The 18,881-nt window shown below is 38.1% G+C and overlaps 1 long non-coding RNA gene across 1 annotated transcript in view; it reads left to right on the top strand.

Moving 5' to 3' along the window:
- The window catches only part of LOC102166619, an 87,812-nt gene that overhangs the window by 24,020 nt on the left and 44,911 nt on the right, over positions 1–18,881 (top strand). Inside the window, exon 2 of the long non-coding RNA XR_002344011.1 lies at positions 11,084–11,278. This is a non-coding gene — a long non-coding RNA (uncharacterized LOC102166619). The remainder of the gene's footprint in view (positions 1–11,083; positions 11,279–18,881) is intronic.

Raw genomic sequence — 18,881 nt, 5'->3', positions numbered from 1 at the left:
TGTCTCTGAGGGTCAAGCCAGAGCCTCTAAACTCCTGTGGGGGAGCCCTAGGACAGGAATTAGAATCAGGAAGCCTTGAGAAACGTGTATACTTCCAGGGGTAAAACTGGCACTGTCTCCATATGAATACACCTGTTCTCTCTGGTCCCCAAGAAGAGGAGCAAAAACTGAGTACCTGGGCTAAGTCTGTACTGTGGAAGGAGACAGTAGAGTTGGGTGGCTTCTTCCTAGCTCTCTCCTCTGTCCCTTGGGCAGATAAAAGAAATGCTTTTCCTTCCTCTTGGTGGACCACGACCACTTACGATACATCAGACTTGAGACTAAATGTGGCAACAACAACAGAAAAGGCAAGAGTTATAGCTTATGGAGTTCTGTTGTGGCGCAGTGGGTTAAGGATCTGGCATTGTCACTGCAGCAGTTCAGGTCACTGATGTGGTGCTGGTTTGAGCCCTGGCCCGGGAACTTCAACATGCTGTAGGTACAGAAAAAAAAAAAAAAAAAAAAAGGCAAAAACAAAAGCAACAACAACAAAAAATAGTACAGGTATATGGCGCCATCCTTCAGACAAAGACCAAACCAAAGAGGTAGATGTAGCCTTCTGAGGACTCCAAAGATTTTTTTTGAAACTAAAATACCCAAACATTATTTTCAAATGAGCAAGCAATAGGTGACTTGAAGAAAAGAAGAGTTTGTTGATTTCTACATTAGAGACAAATGTCAAATGAAAGAAATCATGCAAAGAGCAGAATGAAAAGAGAGAGGTGGAAAAGATGAAAGACAGACATGAATGGGTCCAGTAATTTAGCTCTTGAATAGTAGTTTTTCCATAAGGATACAGATGTAAAAGATGAATGGGAGACAATCATTTTACAGGTAATTCTTGAATGTTTTTCTAGAATAAAGGCAAACCTGAGTTACTAGTTTGAAAGAAGATTTGAATTCCAAGCAGGTTTGGTAAGGAAAAAATAAGACGGAAAACATACCTGGGCATATTATAGTAAAATTCCTGAACTACAAGCATGAAAAGAAAAATTTTCATGCTTTCAGATAGAAAAAAATAAGATACCCTCCAAAAAGAAAAAGAATTAAACAGTTATTAGGGAGATGGCATATCATAGAGGTTAAGAAAAATGACTTGAGATGCACAGTCTAGTTTTGACTTCTGGTTTCTCCATTTACTGCCTATGAGACCTTGATTAACTTATTTACCTGTATTTCTGTTTTCTCATCTAGGGTAGTGATAGTGATGCACTTACACCATAAGATTTTATAAGGATTAAATTAACCAGTAGTTAATTGATATACAGTATTTAAAACTGTTCCTGGCATAGAGTAGTGATATTACTAATATTGCTATTACTATTAGATTATTTCAAAGCTGCAAGCTGAAGATAGAAGAAAATGAACACCAGCAAAAAAGAACTGAATTCAGAGATTCAGTACCCAGCCAGTTGTCCTCTGTCTTGTTGCTCTCGCTGGATATCTGTGGCTATGCAAGAATTTAAAAAGTGTATTCACATACCCCATGAGAAGGATTTCTAAAAATGCTTGTTCCTTGTCTGAAAGGAATATGAAGAAGAGAGGAAATAGAGAGCTCCTTCATCTTACACCTAAATGAAACGGACCTCACCTAGGCCCCAAGCTTTACAGGGCCTCTCAGGTCACAGACTGACCAAAATAAATTTACTTGCATTTGAATCAAAACTACCATGAGATACCACCTCACACCAGTCAGAATGGCCATCATTAATAAATCCACAAATAACAAGTGCTGGAGGGGCTGTGGAGAAAAGGGAACCCTCCTGCACTGCTGGTGGGAATGTAAACTGGTACAGCCACTATGGAGAACAGTTTGGAGATACCTTAGAAATCTATACATAGAACTTCCATATGACCCCGCAATCCCACTCTTGGGCATCTATCCGGACAAAGCTCTACTTAAAAGAGACACATGCACCCGCATGTTCATTGCAGCCCTATTCACAATAGCCAGGACATGGAAACAATCCAAATGTCCATCGACAGATGATTGGATTCGGAAGATGTGGTATATATACACAATGGAATACTACTCAGCCATAAAAAAGGATGACATAATGCCATTTGCAGCAACATGGATGGAACTAGAGAATCTCATACTGAGTGAAATGAGCCAGAAAGACAAAGACAAATACCATATGATATCACTTATAACTGGAATCTAATATCCAGCACAAATGAACATCTCCTCAGAAAAGAAAATCATGGACTTGGAGAAGAGACTTGTGGTTGCCTGATGGGAGGGGGAGGGAGTGGGAGGGATCGGGAGCTTGGGCTTATCAGACACAACCTAGAATAGATTTATAAGGAGATCCTGCTGAATAGCATTGAGAACTATGTCTAGATACTCATGTCGCAACAGAAGAAAGGGTGGGGGAAAAAACTGTAACTGCAATGTATACATCTAAGGATGACCTGACCCCCTTGCTGTACAGTGGGAAAATAAAAAAAAAAAAAAATTTACTTGCATTTGGATCACCCTAGATCTAGATACCCCTAGATATCCAGAGCTAGTGCTCATAGCTGGCACAGTACAAACCATCACTGTAAATATCCACTCTTGAGATGAGCATTGCCCAGGGGCGTGCTTCTCCAGAGCTTTTCCAGGGCATGGGGGATGTGAGTAACACAGTACTTAGGTCAGAGAAAAATAACTGTAATTAATGTCTCAAACCTTCTTCTCAGATAGCATGAATGCAGTCCTTCTCCCATATTGAAGTGTCATTCTTTGCTAGTACCGAGGGTCAATTTTTTCTTTCTTCTCTTCTGTCTAATTCCTGGCTTTGTAGGTACTAAGAATTAGCATGCTATTTTGTAGCAGTTGCACATTGAGGTGGAAGAATATTTTGCAGTATTAACAATGAAGATTACTTTTTTATTTGTGCATATGTTGATTAGACATAACATGGATGAAGCATGATAAGTATTTTGAAATCATTGGTAACTAGTTGGATACTGAATACTAAAATAGAGAATAGTTTTATTTTTGTAAAAGGTAAGATATATTGTGTTTAAAATTATAAAAATATTACTTTTTAAAAATAAACTTGATTCAAAATTTCATTTTTTAATTATAAATTATATTTAATTTTAATTTTGATATTTTAAATATATTTGAAGGATATTTTTTAAATGCAAAAATAAAAATTTTGATTTTTTATGAAATTATATTCAGTGCTTATATTTGTGATTACATTTTATTTTTAGTCTCAGGTAATTTTATAAGAACATCATTAGTAATTTTGTTTAAATGAAGGTAAAAATATAAATTTTATGGAGTAAAAATATAGTAATGTATGAATTACATACAATTTTTATTTTATAAATATCACTGGTTTATCAGCAGAACCCTTAGACATGTGCAATAATTGGATTCAGTTGTTTTTTATAGTTTATTAACTTGGAGTTTTTAAAAGCCATAGCTTTACCAATTTTTTTTTTTTTTTTGCTGTTTTTTGTTTTGTTTTGTTTTGTTTTTTAGGGCCATGCCTGTGACCTATGGAAGTTCCTAGGCTAGGAGTTGAATTGGAGCTACAGCTGGCCTATGCCACAGCTATAGCAACGTGTGATCTGAGCCGTGTCTGCAACCTGTACCGCAGCTCAAGGCAATGCCGGATCCTTAACCCACTGAGCAAGGCCAGGGGTTGAACCGTCATCCTCATGGATACTAGTTGGGTTCATTACCACTGAGCCATGATGGGAGCTCATACCTATACTTTTTGATTTTGTTATTTTACAGGTAGATATTTCCAACATTGAAACATATAGCATATTTTATTTAATAGTTTGTTAACTTGATTTATACAGGGACTTTCGAATGTGTGTACATGAAGTGTGTGGACATTCATTTGTCCTCTTGTCCTGGTCCCACAAATTTAGGGTAAGCCTGGTAGGGAACAATGAAACTCAGTTAAACCACATAGATATTGATAGACTATTTGTAGTATTAGTACAGGTAAGAATGGTTAAATTTTGAGGGAAAAGCTTCAACGAAAGTTCTAGTGCAAGCCTAGAACCATAACAATTAAACAATTTAAGCAAACCTAGGAGTTGTTCATTGGGAAAGAAGGGGGAAATTAAGTAATCCTTAAAAGTCTCATCTTATAGGAGAGTAATATTTGATGTCTTATTTTTAACCATGTAGGGGAGTTTTCATCTGATTATGATAGATAGGGATGGAAATACATATTTAGAGGTAGAGTTTATACACACACACATAGATACACACACAAAGATTTTAAAAGCATATCTGATTAAGATGCACTATTCATCAAACTGTATGCCACAAGACAATCTAACAGATAAGTATATACAGAAAAAAATTATAAATTCAAGGAGCGCATGACAAAAACACAGTTACAACAGTAGCCTTCAGTATATCTCATTCGGCTTTAGTTCTAATACCTCCAAATAGGTTAACAGTATAGAATGTATTGACTGGTCAACAGACTCAGATATGTGACAGTATGTTTGTTACTATGTTTATGAATCTTTGATAACAATTGGACATTCACTTGGCCATAAAGAAAACTTTAATTTAATGAATGTTTCAGCATATATATTATAGGCCAGAGTTCTGATTTTATTCAGTAAAATTAGAAATAAATATTTTTAAATGATTTTTATTTTTTCCATTATAGCTGGTTTGCAGTGTTCTGTCAATTTCTTCTGTACAGGAAAGTGATCCAGTCTCACATAGATATACATTCTTTTTCTCACATTATCCTCCATCATGTTTCATCATAAATGACTAGATATAGTTCCCTGTGCTGTACAGCAGGATCTCATTGCTTATACACTCCAAATGCAATAGTTTGCATCTATTAACCCCAGACTCTCAGTCCATTCTACTCCCTCTCCCTCCCACTTGGCAACCACAAGTCTGTTCTCCAAGTCCATGAGTTTCTTTTCTGTGGAAAAGTTCATTTGTGCCGTATATTAGATTCCAGATGTAAGTGATATCATATGGTACTTGTCTTTTTCTTTCTGACTTCACTTAGTATGAGAGTCCCTAGTTCCATCCATGTTCCTGCAAATGGCATTATTTTGTTCTTTTTTATGGCCGAGTAGTATTCCATTGTGTATATATGCTACATCTTAATCTATTCATCTGTCAATGGACATTCATCTGTCGTTTCCGTATCTTGGCTATTGTAAATAATGCTGCAATGGGAGTTCCCATCGTGGTGCAGTGGTTAATGAATCCAACTAGGAACCATGAGGTTGGGGGTTCGGTCCCTGTGCTTGCTCAGTGGGTTAACGATCCAGCGTTGCCGTGAGCTGTGGTGTAGGTTGCAGACGTGGCTTGGGTCCCAAGTTGCTGTGCCTCTGGCGTAGGCCGGTGGCTACAGCTCCAATTCGACCCCTAGCCTGGGAAGCTCCATATGCCGCGGGAGCGGCCCAAGAAATGGCAAAAAGACAAAAAAAAAAAAAAAAAAAAAAAAAAAAAAAAAAAAAAGCTGCAGTGAACATATGGGTGCATGTAGCATTTTCAAGGAAAGTTTTATCTGGATATGTGCCGAAGAGTGGGATTGCTGCCTCATATGATAGTTCTATATTTAGTTTTCTGAGGTGCCTCCATACTGTTTTCCATAGTGGTTGTACTAATTTACATTGCCACCAACAGTGTAGGAGGGTACCCTTTTCTCCACACCCTCTCCAGCATTTGTTATTTGTTGATGTGTTAATGATGGCCATTCTGACTGGTGTGAGGTGATACCTCACAGTAGTTTTGATTTGCATTTCTCTAATCAGTGATGTTGAGCATTTTTTCAGTGCCTGTTGGCCATCTGTATGCCTTCTTTGGAGAAATGTCTATTCAGGTCTTTTGCCCATTTTTCAATTGGGTCGTTATTTTTTTTTTTTGCTGTTGAGTTGTATAGAGATTAAGCCCTTGTCAGTTGCATTGTTTGAAACTATTTTCTCCCATTCTTTAGGATGTTTGTTTGTTTGGTTGTTTTTGTTTTTGTTTTTTGTTTTTTTTTTTGATGTGGTTTCCTTTGCTGTGCAAAAGCTTATAGGTTTGATTAGGTCCAATTGGTTTATTTTTGCTTTTAAGAAATAAATGTTTTTAAAATGACTAAAAAAATCCATAGTAGTTGTAAATAAACAAATATATTCCTGGTTAACCGTAATATCAAAGAAATAAAAAATAAAGGTAGAATTTATCTATGTAGCAGTCAGTTTAAAAAAATGAGATTTTTTTCATTAGCATAACATTCTAAAAGGGAGTTAAATTGGTTCCAAATTTTTAGCACCTTCTGGCTTTTAGAAGAAATAGATACATACACTCTCCATAGAAAATATATCCATGTTAACACCTGCAGAGTTCCTACACATTAAGACAAATAGAAGATTGCAATAAAAGATCACTAAGCTCACATGGAAACAAGACACCATAGGGAATAGTCAATGGAAACCACACATAACATAATTAAACCTCTAAGAACTTGAGATTTTGAAGCTTATAAAATAGTTTAAAAATATAAAAGATCACAAATATGAACAAGCAACAGAAAACTTCTTTATAGCAAAGCAGAATGCTATAATTGAATAAATATTTGTTAAAATAAAAAATAACAGGGAAAAAGTTAACCTGTAAATTATATGATATGCAATGGAGAAGTTATTGAACTGAAAAAAAAGAAGAAGAAATTATCCAGAAAGTGGCAAAATGGGACAAAAATACAAGGTATGATTTAAAAGAAGGTAAAAGAAGGTAAGATTTATGAAATAAAAAAAATAATAAAAATAATAAAATAATTTCTGACATACTTTATTAGTCTCAGAGGAAGAAGATAAAGAAGAGAAACATTTGAAGGGATTTGGCTTTGAATATCAGAGAATTACTCAGGATATTTAAGAACAAATGCACATCTAGACACATCATAATGAAAGGGATTATTATCAAAGGTAAAGAATAGCTAGAGGGAGTTCCTGTCATGGTGCAGGGGAAATGAATCCATATCAAAGGTAAAGAATAGCTAGAGGGAGTTCCTGTCATGGTGCAGGGGAAATGAATCCAACTAGGAACCGTGACATTGCGGGTGGGGTCCCTGGCCTTACTCAGTGGGTTAAGGATCCAGCATTGCTGTGGCTGTGGTGTAAGCTGGCAGCTGTAGCTCTGATTGGATATGCTGTGGGTAAAGCCTTAAAAAGACAAAAGACCAAAAAATAAACAAACAAATAAATAAAAGAAGAACAGCTAGAGAGAAAAGAACAATTGCCTCAAGGGAGCAACAATTAGACCAACAGCAAAGTTTATAGCAACAATGGGAGCCAGGAGCCAATTGAATAATGTTTTCAAAATGTTTAGAGAAAATTGCTGTCAACCTAGAATAATATACCCATCAAAACTCTCTTTTAAGAGTGAAAGTGAGGAGTTCCCGTGGTGGCTTAGTGTTAAGGAACCCGACTAGCATCCATAAGGACATGGGTTTGATCCTTGGCCTTGCTCAGTGGGTTAGGGATCTGGTGTTTCTGTGAGCTGTGGTGTAGGTTGCAGACTCAGCTCGGATCTGGCATTGCTGTAGCTGTGGCGTGGGCCAGAGGCTACAGCTCCAATATGACCCCTAGCCTGGGAATCTTCATATGCCGCACGTGTGGCCCTAAAAAGACAAAAGACAAAAAAAAAAAAAAAAAAAAAAAGAGTGAAAGTGAAAGAAATGTATTTTCAGATAACAAAAGCTGAGTTTTATCACCAGACTGTATGAAAACACTTGTTGAGATATATACTCTAGGAAGAAGGAAAATGATGTATGGGATGGAAGTAAAAAGGGTGAACAAAGAACATGAGTATAGATACAAATCTAAAATAAACATTGCAAGTTAATTTGACAGGTTCAAATGTGTACCTAAGTACGGGACAAGAACAGTCTGTAAATTGGAAAGGGAGTGGGAGTGAGAAGATTTAAAGTGTTTCAAGATTCTCCTATTACTTGGGAAGAGGGATAAAGTGGTGTTTAATTTTAGACCTTAAGTAAAACATGCATTTGGTTAACCATTGGAAATATAAAATAAAACAAATGCAAATAGAAGGTACAATAACCTAACCACAGGCAGGAAAAAACGGGAAAGATCAAATCCTAAGAAAAGTACAATGCCTAGAAATCAACATGGGAAAGGATAGAAACACATCTAACTGTATTAATTATCATAAGGAATATAATAAAACCATAGTAGTTAGTTAAAAGAATGCTATATTGGGTTAAAAAATTTAGATCTCAATTGTTTTACAAGGGAAACAGCATGTTCTTAAACTGGCAGCATTTCCTGAGAAGCAGATATAAGAAACGGACCAGATGTAGAAGAGATTTATTGGGAAAAATGTCTGAAAGATTTAGAGAAAGGGAGTAGAAATATGAGGAGAGAGCCTTCAAACAGCGAGGAAGGTCTGACACGTGAAAGGGGAGGGAGGAAAAGGAGAATTGAGTAGTAAGAGCCCCAGACAGCAGCACGGTTCTGAGAAAGCCAGACCAACGGAGTCCATGGCAAAGACTGACCATTAGAGAGATCTCTAGTACCCCTGCTGTTCTCAGTACGTGGCTGAGAGCATCCCAAGTGAAGCATGTCCTCCATGAGAAAACTGAGGTGGATTTGAAAGTGTAGCAACTGGAAATTGCCAGTGAGCTTACCTCTCGGCAGCAGATTCTGTTGAAGAAGGATTTGAGCAGTGCACAATCATGGTTGCCACACTCAGAAGTGGCAAAACTAAAAGAGGGGGAAAGATACACACAGCTAATACTAATTAAAATAAGGTGAAATGTCCATATTAAAAATAGAAAGAATAGACTTTTAAGACAAAAGGCTGTCTTCAAGAAAGTTAATCAATCTCATTTGTTTCTGGCTTACTTTTCTTATATTTCTCTTTGTAGATACATGTATATTTTTATTTCCCTTAAACAAAAGTTAACATACCATATTCTATTAGTAGGTTAACATACTACATGTTATTATCTTATTAAGAACCATTATTCTTTTGTACTTTATATTTAATATCCCATAGAAATCATTCCATCAGTTGATAGAGATATTCCTCATTATTTTATACACCCACATGGTACTCTACTGTAGGATATAGCATGGTTTATTCAGTGAATCTGTAATTTAAAAAAACATGGGAAGAACAAACCAGAACAGAGGTAGGCTACTTATATGAGTGGATGGGAAAAGAGTGGAGGATATGAGGTGAGAGATAGAGTAAATTTCTCTGCGTGTGCCTTTTTATTTAATTTTGACTTTTGGAACATACTCAAAAATAATATCTAATTGCATCAACAAGGATGTGAAAAAACTCTTCAAAATGGAATATAAACAGAAACATATGAACTAGACTCTATTTCAAATTAGTAACAAAAGCACCCTGAGAGGAGAAAATGAATAACCAAGTAACTTTTGAGTATAGTACAATGACTTTGTGTCTTCAATCTGAAGATAAAAAAGATTTATAAACAGATATGAATTCCAATTAGGTTTTTTTTTTTGCAATAGTATGCGATAACAATTTGAAAATTTGTGTAAAATGGAGATTGAACAAGTGAGTAAATATGTTGCAGAAACAGGAGCCAGTTTTTTCACTTTGAATAAAAGCAACAGTATGGATGGAGGGATGATTGAACCATCTGGGGCTGAACTGCAGTTGGAGGTATTAGCATAAACTAACAGATTTTAAGATAAATGATAAAAAGATATAAAAAATTAATATATGTGTGTGTGTATCTCGTGCCCCCCCTACCCCCAGTACACTAGGTTGTCTCCAGAAAGGGCCTAGAAATAAAGACATCCCAATAGCAATGAGCACACCTCTTTTGCTTACTAAATGCCATTGCCCTCAAAGAGGAAGTTGAGCTCCTTGGAATAATCTGATTCCAGGGCTGTGACAGGAAAAGTATAAGATGAGCCAGAAAAAGCAGAACATCCTTTGAAAGAAAACAATGGGGACATGTCAAAAGGATTTAGGAGCCAGCTTGAAGGGGAGGGGAATTCCTAGGTTAGAAACTTACTCTATCTCTGGGAAAAACTCTCTATTGTTCTCTGTGGAGCCTGGCTTCATTTCCTGAAAAAATTCTTTTTTTCCCTCTAATATTCTCCATGGCCCATGTGAAGTGGTATTTAGGAATTATCGAACAAGTCTGTAGAGTTTTCAGTGCTTATTATTTTGGCCATGGAAGTTTGGGGTTCCAAGGATTTTCAGACCTGAATAATAAGTGAACTATGATAGTGGTTTCTTTGGCAGCAAAGGTCCCTCAGAAACATGGTAGGCTTTTGATCTATTTGTTCGCTTTCAGTCCCATGTATTAAGAATCATATCGCAAATTCATTCCTAAAAGTCATATGGCTTAAACGTATGACTGTTTCTCTCCCCAAGTAACTATTTTTCAACTTAATGGTGTCTGCTTTGGATGTATTTAAAAGAATAGGATTGGGTGGGACTTCAATAGCATTAGGCTGATTTTTGCTGTGGGACCAAATCACTGTATTTAACTTAGGATTCTTAACAGTCCTCTGTATCTCAAAGATTTTATTTTTCAGTTTTTTACTTTTTAGATTTTGTAGGAGTTAGCTTTTCATCCCTGTGATTTCCATCTGTGATTTCAAATCAGCCAAGTTTTGTGTAAGGTTGTTTCTTGTTTGCCTTGCAATACCTTGCTAAAAGGAGCAAGAAAAATCATGTGTTGATATTCTTTCCAACCACTTCTAGAGACACAGGCTCAGTAGGCATATAGTCTGACTTATGACAGGTGACAGTTTTACCAAATATTTTGCCTCTGTATAGTATTGATTTCCACTTTTTCCAGCTAGTGTTGCCTATTTCCTCACTGCCTACACTTGCCCTCCAAGCCAATGTAATTGGGTCTTTGTTGTAACAGCACTCTACGTTAAGGGGCAACTTTCTGTATTAATTAGGATAGCACCGTAACATGGAAACCCTAACCTGTCCATTACACCTGCCTAACATAATGGTCCAATGAATGCCCTAGTCAGTGGCAGTTTTCCTTTATATAGTAATTCAGGGCCTTAGATTCCTTCCATCTTATGCCTCTAGAGCCTTGGTGTCCTCACCTCCAACCGAAGGATGAGAAATGAGATCATGCAGCCTAGAAGTGACACACATCACTTGTGCTTGCATTCCATTGGTAAGAAGTGGTCACATAATCTCTGGCTGAGTGACAACTCCACATTCTGGAAGATGAAGCACAAATTGTACGTGGAGAGGTGGTCTTCTCTACCACTGATTGCAGTAAGTACTACATAACTCTTTTGGTTAAACTTAGGTAATCAGCTGCACAAACCCTGACTTGCTTATCTGCTTTCTCTCCCATCATTGGTTAAATTTAACCTTTTTTTCTGCATAGTAAAGTCAAATCCTTAATGTAAAAATAAACATTTTATTGAGTGTAAGGCATTGCTTCTGTTCATGGAAGCATCTCTATTAAGATGGTAATAGTTTAAAGAACATATTTTATTGAATAAAATGGTGACAGAAAGTAGAAATAATGGTGTTTCGATGTGCTTTTTAGGATTCAATCTCTACTTTGTTGTGCTTTTCTGTTCAGAATAATTTGTTCTGTGCTCTCAAGGCTTCTATCACTCCCACATTCCTCAGAGGAGCAGCATAATGGTGTGTAGGCATGTTATGGATTGAACTGGGTTCACCAAAAAGATGTGTTGAAGTCCTAACCCCCATTACCTCAAAATGTGACCTTACTGGGAAATAGGGTCATTTCAGACATAATTAGCTAAGATGAGGTCCTTAGGGCACACCCTAATCCAATATGGCTGGTGTTCTTATAATAAAAGGGAAGTTGATGAGGAGGCAGACCCACAGGAAAACAGCTGTGTAATGATGGAGGCAGATATTGGAGTGCTGCAGCTGCAAGCCTCCACCAGAAGCTAGGAAGAGGCAGGCAGGCCTCTTCCCAAAGTCTCAGAGGGAACATGGTCTTACTAACAGCTTGACTTTGGGTTTCTAGCATCTAGAATATGAAGGGATACATTTCTGTTTTTATAAGCCCTTCGGTTGTGCTATTTTGTTATATCAGCCCAATACATGGTTGTGAATTAAGCAGATCTGGGGTTGAATACCATTTTTCTCACCCTCTGTATCATCCTGGGCAGGATGCATTACTTTTCAGAGCCTACTCTGTCAACTGTAAAATTGGACAAAATATTTACCTTTTCAGGGCTCTTAGAATTTCAACCTTTAGCATAAGTCCTGTCACACTGTAAATGCTAAATTAAGGAGAAGTTATTGTGACATATTTGTTGGCATATGGAGTAGCATAGGGTTTGGATATTCTTTCAGATACCAGTGGTATAGCTTGGAATCCAACTTTTTTTTTTTTTTGCCTGATATGGATTTGTATACCAGATTATCTTTGTATTCTTTCACTCAGACCACAGTCATTCCATACACAGACAAAATGAGCTATTTAGCTTTGGTCTCAGAGCAGACAAACTCTTCTACAGGAAAAGATTAAGAAGGATACAATAGTTGGTTGGTTCATTAATTGAAGAAATGCTTACTGCCTATTTGGCATAGGCTCTGGCACTATGCCAAGCCCAGGTAATACAACAGGAAAAAGGTGACATCTTCTTACAGATGATTTACAGGCAGTGTCAGGTGATGAGTCTCTTGAGGGCAGTGTGGTGAGAGAGCTCAGGGAACTCATAGCAAGGGCATATCTGTTCCAATGATTGGGGATGTTTAGGGCACAGGTACTCCAGGCAGAGAGAGCAGACCAGGAGCAGAGGCCCTGTAATGAGTTAGCTTCCTGGGAATGTTTCAGCAATATCTCAGAGAAATTCTGTAGTCATATCTGTACATTCTTGTGTATTTGGAGCTAAAATTCCCCTAGGCTTGGAAACTAGAACTCATCTAAGACTACAGGGTCTTCCTTTAGAAACTTGCCATCTATTCTGGTCTTCAGTTTGCTCTGAAAAATGCTTTGACTGCACTTTCTTCAGTTGAAAAATAATTCTTCTGGATAAAATAATATAAAATGAAAGAAGCAGTACAGCCATTTGGTCTTCACTTTGTTGTTAACAGGGTGCTTGCTATCTTGCCTAAACAGTAGATTGAGTCCTTCCTTTCTTGTTTTATTTTCCAAATGTAGCTTTAAAAAATCATTTTCACTTTTTTTCTTTAGCATTTTTTTAAACCTTGGTTCAGGAGTTCCTGTTGAGGCTCAGTAGGTTAAGAATCCAGCACAGTGTCCATGAGAATGTGGATTTGATCCCTGGCCTCACTCAGTGGGTTAAGTATACAGCATTTCCATAAGCTGCAGTGTAGGTTGCAGATGTGGCTAGGATCCTCCAGCCTTGCTGTGGCTGCGTCATAGGCCTGCAGCTGCAGCTCCGATTTGATCCCTAGCCAGGGAACTTCTGTGTGCTACAGGTGTGGCCATAAAAACAAACAAACAAAAACCATTGGTTCATGATGTGTCTCAGTTTTCTAAATGCTGCTTTTACAGACCTGTTTTCCCATTTGCATTTGTGCTTGCTCATGCCCTCGTGGTATTGCGATGTATGTGTGTGTGACGCTGTCCTATTCAAACATGAGTTCATCAGAGAGGCTCCCCCATGACTACATTGCTCTCTTTAAATGCCACTCACCACCATCTTCATTTTATTATTTATTTAAACTTGAGCTTCAGCATTTCACTTATTTTAGAGCTTTATATGTCCCTTGAGCCATTTATCCTTTTAAGACCTTTTACAAATTCATATCTATGCTTTTGAAACTTGCCTTCCTAAAATCTAAGGAACCATCCTAATAACTCCCAGAGTTTTTCATTGATTATTGTAGCCGCAAAGATGTCCTAGAAATGTAGACATGGGGAGAAATCTGTGGTATGTGTAACAGAATATCGAATGCATGTTCTCCCATTGTCTTGAAGCTTGACCGAGGCCCCAAGGCTGCAAACAGCTGGTGACATGTTCTCTTATATTCCAAAGGAAGGGACAGGTACCTCTGCTGAACATGCAAAGAATATGGTCCAAAGTGAGTTATGCCATGCAAGTTCTTCCCTTACCTTGTATAAGGCTGTATTAGACAAGACAAAAAACATCACTGAGATATTGAAGTAGCTGGTAGGGAAGTTCTCTTTGGTGAGAGTAGTCAGCGTGCTGAGAGTTTCCACCTAACTTTCCCATAAAATGAGAAAGGAAAGGCAGACTTTCCCTTCCTCAAGCCATTCCAAAAAACCAAACCAAAACAAAAAGCTTCAAGAGCTTGGCATGTGATCTGTAGCATACTGCTCTTGAGAGCCAAGGACAAGGCAGTGTTGAGAATGGTCCAGATGCTGGTGAACCTGACATGGATCACAGGGAAGGGGAATGGGTGGTTTGTCTTGAGTTGAGAGGGCCTTTGTTCAAGACATTGCAGATTTGTGCAAAGTGACCTGGAGAGAGTGGGAACCAACAGTCGGGGGCTTGGAGGGAGTTCTAATACCTACCAGAAGAGTTGCAGCCCACATCAGGAAAACTCTAAGCAAGAGATCACCAGCAATGCAAGCTCTAAAGAACTTTGGGCATTGCTGCATCCAAAGAGCACTAATGACAGATTTCAATTGAAATAATCAAGTAAGGGATTTTTGTCCCATATTTCCTCTCCTTCTTCCAGTCCAACCCTGAAGGAACCAAGTACAGGTAAGTGAATGGGGAATGAGAAGTAGAAGATGAGTAAATGGAGAAGCAGCAGTCAGGGTTGGGAAAGACAGCTGGAAGTCCACCATGGATTGTGCTCCCCTTCCATTGGTATATCATGCAAGAAAGTCACTACACACCATGAGGTTACCTTTTCCAAAGGCAGTGTCCTTTGCTACATGAGGGCATGTGACTGAATTCTTCCCAGTGGAATGTGGATGAAAGTGATCTATGTTATGTGCTATCCTGTCCCACACTAACCTCCCATAAAATCTTCAATGTTTTCCCCTCCCTGCTTCTGTCACCTGGAGGGTGGCATCCAGGGTGTGGCACATGCTATAATGTGCTCTTAGCCCTTAATATTGAAGTGCACACTAACCTAAATTCTAGCTGCCTGCACCTGAGTCTCTACCTAAAGGCTTTCTCTAGCTGCTGGAAGTTCCTTTGCCCATATATATGGCAGGTGGAAATATCAAGAAATTAGCATCCCCCCCCCCCACAATATGTGAACAGTCCTAAGCCAGTGGTCATTTGGAGTTGGTGGATAAATACCCAAGTTTGCTTCTTCTTGGCGGATAGCACTGAGGTATATATTCTCTACTGGTTCTCAGCAAGATTAAGTTCTAGTTGCCCTCGGTTATAACTTGCATCATCATTTTTGTCTGATTTTATTTCTCTATCTCATTTGCTTTCTCTTTAGTGATTTACTTGATAGCCTCCCCAATAAAACTACTTTTATTCAAATCTTTATTTCAAGATATACTTCTGGGGAAATGCAAACTAAGACCAGGGCAATTTTGGAATCTACATTATTTAAGATAGCAGAGCCTCCTCTTCCCACCAATACCACATTGCCTCAAACTCACCACAGCTGGATTCTGCTTTTTATGAGCAAAACCTAAATTTCCACTGTGTTAAACCACTGATATTTCAGGACTGTTATCATCTGTTACAGAACCTCAACTGACATGCTGTGTATGCCCCACTTCCCCTCTGACAGGTTTCTAAATATAAAGCAGATCCAAGCCAGGGAAAGGGAAAGGTTTTAAATTAGACAAGGGGTTCCCACCATGGTGTGATGGGATTAGTGGCATCTTGGGAGTGCTAGGATGCAGGTTCAGTCCCCAGCCCAGCATAGTGGGTTAAGGATCCGATGTTGGCCGCAGCTGTGGCTTAGTTGGCAACTGCAGCTCAGCTCTGATCCCCGCCCAGGAATTCCATATGCTATGGGGCAGTGAAAAAAAGAAAAAATATTAAAATAAGGAAATAAATTGAAGTTCCCATTGTGGCTCAGCAGAAATGAATGTGATTAGGAACCATGAGATTGAGGGTTTGGTCCCTGGCCTTGCTCAGTAGGTTAAGGATCCGGCATTGCCCATGAGCTGTGGTGTAGGTTGCAGATGAGGCTCGGATCTGGCGTGGCTGTGGCTGTGGCTGTAGCCAGCAGCTGCAGCTCTGATTAGACCGCTATCCTGGGAAACTCCATATGCCACCGGTGCGGCCCTAAAAAAAAGACAAAAGACAAAAAAATAAATAAATAAATTAGATGAGAGTTTGAATTTTTCATAGTACTCTCTGACTGGGTTGTGTGTGTGTGTGTGTGTGTGTGTGTGTGTGTGTGTGTGTGTGTTGAAAATGAGAGTTACATTTGACATAAATGACCAAGGTTTCATCCAAGAGTAGGGAAGAAAAGTTGAGAGGTTATTTTTAAAAATAAACTTGCTTTCTGTCTGTGTCCCTTTCAATAAACTGGTTATAAGTTATGCATGTTTCTTTGATCCAGTAAAAGTAGCTACACTGATAGTTGAATGTGAGCTAACAAAACAATATACAAAATGTTTTACTTGGTCCAGTAAACATTGATGTGTTTAATTTTATTAATTTTCCACTTGACCATGCATTGAAAGATATACCTATATGAATATATATTACTCTGGGATATTATCCTATTATCTTATTTTATGTCCATAAAGAGAAAGAATTATGAGTTATGAACTTTGAATTTGGAAGTTTTCATGAAAAATTCTAAGCCTCCTACTCCCTATACTTAGATGCTGTTTCCTCCTAGTTCAATTGGTCTAAAAACTTTGGTTGAAATGGATGCTTTGCAGTCAACTGAGGTTAGCTTCTGGGCACAGTCTCCAGTTTAACATGTGGTCTTTTATTCCTTCCCCAACCCATTATGTCACTAAGGCAGGGGTAGCAAAGTCACGCCCAGATGGAACCCCGTGGGGTCCCACATTACTAGAATGGGAATCAAGATAGTAACTACAGTAAGAGAACAAACTGAAAGAGGTTCTGAGTGCTCATGTAAGAGAACAAACAAAAGTACCCACAAACAAAATTTTAAAAGGAACAAAAACAGCTCTAGTTCATGAATACAAAATAGTAGAATGGCCAAGGTCAAAATGGAAGACAGCAATTTATGAGTCATAATTTTACCCTAAATATTTTCGTACTGCAAAAAGACACCTTCAAATTGAGGTGTCATTTTATCCACAAGATTAGATTAAAAAACCTAAATTTCTTTAGATTAATAATAATAATATATTACATTTATTGAGAATCCACTGTGTGCCAGGGATTGTTCAAAGCACTGTGTATATTCTAATTCATTTAATCCTTACAATACCCTTGGCTAGGCTAGGACTCTCTTTACATCCGTTTTATAGATAAAAAAGTAAGGAATTGAGAGGGCAACAAAATCATTCCAAGGCACATTGCTCAGAGGTGACGGAGTCTAGATTCGACTTCAGGCAGGCTGGATTCCAAGCCATAGTATAAAGCACTGCTGCTTTTTTGAGCCCCTACACAGTGCCAGACAGAGCCAGGCATTTCACCTTGGTTTAACCCACTTGGCAATCTTGAAGATAGCATTCTCAGTGTACAAATGAAGGTGCAAAGGCTCAGAGGTTAAGAACCTTGCCAAGTCTACAGTTATAATCTGATCCCCACAACACTCTTACTTATTTAACCTTGGAGGGTGATCTTAAAATCTAAAGTCAGGGTATTTTTAAGAATGAAAAGGGACGTCGTTAACAATTATACTGGCACCATAGGCATAAACCGGGCCTCTTGCAGGCACACCCTCCTCTCTTCTGAAGCCCACTGGCTGATAATATGCTACCTCAGATCTCTAAAGAGTTCTTCAACATGACGAAAGAGAAAAGTGTTTCCCCAGGGCTTGTGAACCAATACCATCTTCTCTTCCCCTCTCCCTACATGTTTATGTCCTCTTCGGAAACCCTGTTTGACCACCTTCCTCTTCTCTCCCTCAAGTCTTAAAAAAAAAATAAAATAAAAGACCACATTTAGATTTTATAAAAGTATTCTCTTCAAGTGTGAAATGACGGTGTACTGGGGCCCTGGAGAAAATAACATCCTTTCACCTAACAGAACAGAGCTGCACGAAATGGGAGGAAAGAACAGCAAGGACTAATAATTTAAAGAGAAATTTATAGGTCCGCTGCTCTCATGACTAAGAAATAATTTGCTGTCTGCAGCTTCAGGGGCAAGGGAATAGTGCTCAAAACCAGCTGTGCCTGGGAATCTCCTTAGGCATTAAAAATACAGATGCCCAAACCTCATCCCCGATGTACTGAATCAGAGCTTTAGAGGAGTGAATTCTTCAGTGTCTCACCAGGGAATCTGACTCACAGCCAGGGAGAACGAGTCAATATTAAATCCTGCTGACCCTGGCAGAAACATGGAAAATGCATATTCATATTCATCTTGCATGTTACAGTTACCAAACAGTTCATCCAGGGCCACCTCTGACATATTTTAGAATTTTTTTTGGGGGGGGAGGGGGTTGCTTTTCTAATCTAAAATGATCAAACCTCATCTTTCAGATCTCTTTCAAGTTTTTGCAGTTTTTCATGGTTCCTTTCTCTTATTCTTTAACATTTCTTCATTCTCCACATCTTCTAATACATATGTGCAAACATATGTATACATACATACGTACAAACATACATACATATACGGGCATATGTACACATGTGTATACATACAAAGATAATTCAGGTAAATATATAATTCAGATTTTTTTTCATTGAAAGTCATCCCGTGTTGAGTTTATTCATTGTCAATATTAGGAAAGGCCTCTTGAAACTGTCTTTGATTTTTATTTAAGTTGTAGAAAATAAGTATCTGGTAAAACAATTTTGGAAAAATCCCATGCCTTAATAATATTT

The sequence above is a fragment of the Sus scrofa genome, chromosome 5 (assembly GCF_000003025.6).
Source record: "Sus scrofa isolate TJ Tabasco breed Duroc chromosome 5, Sscrofa11.1, whole genome shotgun sequence".
Classification (NCBI taxonomy): domain Eukaryota; kingdom Metazoa; phylum Chordata; class Mammalia; order Artiodactyla; family Suidae; genus Sus; species Sus scrofa.
The sequence above is the reverse complement of the archived record's forward strand: the minus strand, read 5'-3'. Positions and strand labels throughout refer to the sequence as shown.